The following is a 6,659-nucleotide window of genomic DNA, read 5'->3' as shown; positions in this document are numbered from 1 at the left end:
CTTTCCTCTCCTCTCCTACTCCAACAAGGAAGGGGGGAGTCCTACTCCCGGTGGGAGGAGGACTCCTCCTGGCGCGCCCCCTCCTGGCCGGCCGCCCCCTCCCCATTTCTCCTTTATATACGGGGGCAGGGGGCACCTCTATACACAACAATTGATCATTGATCTCTTAGCCGTGTGCGGTGCCCCCCTCCACCATAATACACCTCGAGAATATCGTAGTGGTGCTTAGGCGAAGCCCTGTGTCGGTAGAACATCATCATCATCATCACCACGCCATCGTCCTGACGGAACTCTCCCTCAACACTCGGCTGGATCGGAGTTTGAGGGACGTCATCGAGCTGTACGTGTGCAAGAACTCGGAGGTGCCGTGCTTTCGGTGCTTGATCGGTCGGGCCGTGAAGACGTATGACTACATCAACCGCGTTGTGCTAACGCTTCCGCTTTCGGTCACGAGGGTACGTGGACACACTCTCCCCTCTCCTTGCTATGCATCACCATGATCTGTCGTGTGCGTAGGAAATTTTTGAAATTACTACGATTCCCAACAGTTTCTGTGATGAACTACTATCCAATAAGGGAGAAGGTACAGTTACCTCATCAAGTTCTACTTTCCTCCCACTCACTTCTTTCGGGAGAAACTCCTTCTCTAGAAAGGATACGCATTTGGCAACAAAAGTCTTGCCTTCAGATCTGTGATAGAAGGTGTACCCAATAGTCTCCTTTGGGTATCCTATGAAGACACATTTCTCTGATTTGGGTTCAAGCTTATCATGTTGAAGTTTTTTCACATAAGCATCGCATCCCCAAACTTTAAGAAACGATAACTTCGGTTTCTTTCCAAACCAAAGTTCATAAGGCGTTCTCTCAACGGATTTTGATGGTCCCTTTTTAACATGAATGCGGCCGTCTCTAAAGCATAACCCTAAAATGATCGCGGTAAATTAGTAAGAGACATCATAGATCGCACCATATCTAGTAAAGTACGATTATAATGTTCGGACACACCATTACGTTGTGGTGTTCCGGGTGGCATGAGTTGTGAAACTATTCCGCATTGTTTCAAATGTAGACCAAACTCGTAACTCAAATATTCTCCTCCAAGATCTGATCATAGAAACTTTATTTTCTTGTTATGATGATTTTCCACTTCACTCTGAAATTCTTTGAACTTTTCAAATGTTTCAGACTTATGTTTCATTAAGTAGATATACCCATATCTACTCAAATCATCAGTGAAGGTGAGAAAATAACGATACCCGCTGCGAGCCTCAATATTCATCGGACCACATACATCAGTATGTATGATTTCCAACAAATATGTTGCTCGCGCCATAGTTCCGGAGAACGGCGTTTTAATCATCTTGCCCATGAGGCACTGTTCGCAAGTACCAAGTGATTCATAATAAAGTAATTCCTAAAGTCCATCAGTATGGAGTTTTTTCATGCGCTTTACACCAATATGACCCAAACGGCAGTGCCAATAATAAGTTGCACTATCATTATCAACTCTGCATCTTTTGGCTTCAACATTATGAATATGTGTATCACTACCATCGAGACTCAATAAAAATAGACCAATCTTCAAGGGTGCATGACCATAAAAGATATTACTCATATAAATAGAACAACCATTATTCTCTGATTTAAATGAATAATCATCTCACATCAAACAAGATCCAGATATAATGTTCACGCTTAACGCTGGCACCAAATAACAATTATTCAAGTCTAAAACTAATCCCGAAGGTAGATGTAGAGGTAGCGTGCCGACCGCGATCACATCGACTTTGGAACCATTTCCCACGCGCATCGTCACCTCGTCCTTAGCCAATCTTCGCTTAATCCGTAGTCCCTGTTTTGAGTTGCAAATATTAGCAACAGAACCAGTATCAAATACCCAGGTGCTACTGCGAGCATTAGTAAGGTACACATCAATAACATGTATATCACATATACCTTTGTTCACCTTGCCATCCTTCTTATCCACCAAATACTTGGGGCAGTTCCGCTTCCAGTGACCAGTCCTTTTACAGTAGAAGCACTCAGTCTCAGGCTTAGGTCCTGACTTGGGTTTCTTCTCTTGAGAAGCAACTTGCTTGCCGTTCTTCTTGAAGTTCCCCTTCTTCTTCCCTTTACCCTTTTTCTTGAAATTGGTGGTCTTGTTAACCATCAACATGTGATGCTCCCTTTTGATTTCTACCTCCGCGGCCTTTAGCATTGCGAAGAGCTCGGGAATAGACTTGTTTATCCCTTGCATATTATAGTTCATCATGAAGCTCTTGTAGCTTGGTGGCAGTGATTGAAGAATTTTGTCAATGACACTATCATCAGGAAGATTAAATCCCAGTTGAATCAAGTGATTATTATACCCAGACATTTTGAGTATATGTTCACTGACAGAACTATTCTCTTCCATCTTGCAGCTATAGAACTTATTGGAGACTTCATATCTCTCAATTCGGGCATTTGCTTGAAATATTAACTTTAACTCCTGGAATATCTCATATGCTCCATGACGTTCAAAACGTCGTTGAAGTCCCGGTTCTAAGCCGTAAACCATGGCACACTGAACTATCGAGTAGTCATCAGCTTTTCTCTGGCAGACGTTCTTAATGTCGTCAGTTGCATCTGCAGCAGGCCGAGCATCCAGCGGTGCTTCCAGGACGTAATTCTTCTGTGCAGCAATGAGGATAATCCTCCAGCTACGGACCCAGTCCGTGTAATTGCTACCATCATCTTTCAACTTAGCTTTCTCAATGAACGCATTAAAATTCAACGGAACAATAGCATGAGCCATCTATCTACAACAAACATATACAAGCAAAATACTATTAGGTACTAAGTTCATGATAAATTTAGGTTCAATTAATCATATTACTTAAGAACTCCCACTTAGATAGACATCCCTCTAATCATCTAAGTGATCACGTGATCCAAATCAACTAAACCATGTCTGATCATCATGTGAGATGGAGTAATTTTCAATGGTGAACATCACTATGTTGATCATATCTACTATATGATTCACGTTCGACCTTTCGGTCTCAGTGTTCCGAGGCCATATCTGTATATGCTAGGCTCGTCAAGTTTAACCTGAGTATTCCGTGTGTGCAACTGTTTTGCGCCTGTTGTATTTGAACGTAGAGCCTATCACACCCGATCATCACGTGGTGTCTCAGCACGAAGAACTTTCGCAACGGTGCATACTCAGGGAGAACACTTATACCTTGAAATTTAGTGAGCAATCATCTTATAATGCTACCGTCAATCAAAGCAAAATAAGATGCATAAAGGATAAACATCACATGCAATCAATATAGGTGATATGATATGGCCATCATCATCTTTGTGCTTGTGATCACCATCTCCGAAGCACCATCATGATCACCATCGTCACTGGCGCGACACCTTGATCTTCATCGTAGCATTGTTGTCGTATCGCCACCTATTGCTTCTACGACTATCGCTACCGCTTAGTGATAAAGTAAAGCAATTACAGGGTGATTGCATTGCAAACAATAAAGCGACAACCATATGGCTCCTGCCAGTTGCCGATAACTTTGTTACAAAACATGATCATCTCATACAATAAAATATAGCATCACGTCTTGACCATATCACATCACAACATGCCCTGCAAAAACAAGTTAGACGTCCTCTACTTTCTTGTTGCAAGATTTATGTGGCTGCTACGGGCTGAGCAAGAACCGTTCTTACTTACACATCAAAACCACAACGATAGTTCGTCAAGTTAGTGTTGTTTTAACCTTCTCAAGGACCGGGCGTAGCCACACTCGGCTCAACTAAAGTTGGAGAAACTGACACCTGCCAGCCACCTATGTGCAAAGCACGTCGGTAGAACCTGTCTCGTGTAAGCGTACGTGTAATGTCGGTCCGGGCCGCTTCATCCAACAATACCGCCGAACCAAAGTATGAAATGCTGGTAAGCAGTATGACTTGTATCGCCCACAACTCACTTGTGTTCTACTCGTGCATATAACATCTACGCATAAAACCAGGCTCGGATGCCACTGTTGGGGAACGTGGTAATTTCAAAAAAATTCCTACGCACACGCAAGATCATGGTGATGCAAAGCAGCGAGAGGGGAGTGTATCTTCATACCCTTGAAGATCGCTAAGCGGAAGCTTTTATCAACGCGGTTGATGTAGTCGTACACCTTCACGATCCGCCCGATCAAGTACCGAACGTACGACACCTCCGCATTCAACACACGTTCAGCTTGATGACGTCCTCGCCTTCTCGATCCAGCAAGACAGGCGAAGTAGTAGATGAGCTCCGGCAGCAAGACGGCGTGGTGACGGTGTTGGTGAAGAACAATCTCCGCAGGGCTTCGCCTAAGCACTACGGAAACTATGACGGAGCATAAACTAGAGGGGACGGGGTTGCCGGCACACGGCTTGGTGTTTCTTGATCTATCTTTTGTGCTATTCCTGCCCCTCTATTTATATGTTGAGCCTTGGGGTCAAAACTTGGAGTACAAGTCTCCACAAAGTCGATTTCACCCGAAAGGCAAGAGTCTTTCTCGGACTCCAGGGCCAGACGTCAGGGTTCCCGGCGTCTAGACCCAGACGCCAGGGACCCTGGCGTCTGGCCCCTGGACTCCACAAAACTTCCTTTTGCGCTTTCCAAAAACCTTGTGGGCTTTCCCCTTTGGCCCAAATAAAGTGTTCTTGCACCCAAAAATTTCGGGAAACATCCGGAACCCGTTCCAGTGAATTCCGGAACCCTTCTGGAGGCCAAACACTATTATCCCATATATCAAACTTTATCTCCGGACCATTTCGGAATTCCTCGTCATTTCCGTGATCATATCTGGGACTCCAAACAACATTCGGTCACCAACATACATAACTCATATAATAATATATCGTCAACGAACGTTAAGCGTGCGGACCCTATGGGTTCGAGAACTATGTAGTCATGACCAAGACACCTCTCTCGTCAATAACCAATAGCGGAACCTGGATGCCCATATTGGCTCCTACATATTCTACGAAGATCTTTATCGGTCGAACCGCATAACAACATATGTTGTTCCCTTTGTCATCGGTATGTTACTTGGCCGAGATTCGATCGTCGGTATCTCAATACTGTAGCGACCAGACCTCAAACGGTCTGATCTCTGTGCATCAGTGTCATCCCTGGATCAGTAATGCTGACATGCACAGTACTTGAAGGATTTATAATAGAGTAGCAATCACACACTTATTACATCGAATGTCTCAAAAGAGAGCTTATTACAATAAAATATGGCTTAAGGCCATCTAATACGATAACAGCGGAAGGCTTGGAAGATAAGTGAGTCCATCAACTCCAACGGCATCAGTGAGTATAGGACCATGATCCTAAGGCAATCTTACTCGTCGTCTGAAAAATCTGCAACATGAACGTTGCAGCCCGAAAACGGGCCAGCACATGGAATATGCTGGCAAAGTAACACATAGAGAGAAATGGAAAAATTAAGCTATACTACATGCATATATGGCTGGTGGAAAGCTCTATGGTTACAGTTTTTGCATAAAGCCAGTTTTTCCGTACTGCAAAGGAATAAATTTATTTAACTATCATGGTGGTTGTTAAACATTGAGAATGGTTGACAGCATTCTCAATCCCAATTAAGCATCATCATTAAACAAACCCAACAATATTAATTAAAGTAACATGATGAGATTCACATGATAATCCAAGTACTAGATACCCAAAACGTCCATAACCGGGGACAAATTAATCATGATTAGTTTATACACTCTGTAGAGGTTTGTGCACTTTTCCCACAAGACTCGATCTCCTCCGTTAGTTTTCTTGCACTGCATGGTGTTTGAGAAACGGATGACCGAGACATAGTCTTTCAGAAGCGCTAGCACCTTATGATTGGGTAGACCTGTACACCTACTTCCCCCTACATCTGCTAGTCTACCACTGTAAGAGTTCGCACGACTTAATCAACTATGCTAGAGCCCATAATAGCATGTGGCTGCACACGGAAATTTCTAGCATGAACAATCTTATGATCCCTTTGAGCCTGGGTGGCGGTCCAAAAACAAACAGGCAATCCTGGAATACCCAGGTACCTCAATCCACCCAGATGTGTATTAAAGTTGCCACCTTAAATAAACCATTAATTAACAATCTCACATTTGTCATGGAAATTCACTCACCCAATCCACGTCTACTAGCATAGCATGGCATATAAGCAAACGTAGAAGTAACTCCCAAAGTTTGATAATAAAACAGCTAATAGGTACTACCTCATCTACTTCCCAAAACCCACATATTAATCAGATCCTAATAATGCAATTGTTTGAGGATTGATCTAATGCATAAAAAACTGGGTAGTAAAGAGGTATGATCAAAGTGTTACTTGCCTTGCTGATGATCCATGAAACCTAGGGATTCGAAGTAGCAAGCGGCGCAATCCGGGTACTCTATCGCAAGCAAACAAATAAACAAGCATACAATAAGTACTCATCTAATGCACAGGTAGAACTCAAATAAAAGATTTAACCAGAAAGTTCAACTTAAGAACTCCGGTAGGCAAAAAGAATCAAATCAAACAAAGCAACGAAGATCCAACTGCGAAAGAACCAACTTCGTATACTAATCTAGACCTAAGTCAAATTTTACAGAAGCAAAAACT

This window comes from Triticum dicoccoides, chromosome 2B (genome assembly GCF_002162155.2).
Source record: "Triticum dicoccoides isolate Atlit2015 ecotype Zavitan chromosome 2B, WEW_v2.0, whole genome shotgun sequence".
NCBI lineage: Eukaryota > Viridiplantae > Streptophyta > Magnoliopsida > Poales > Poaceae > Triticum > Triticum dicoccoides.
This window is presented reverse-complemented; position numbering follows the sequence as displayed.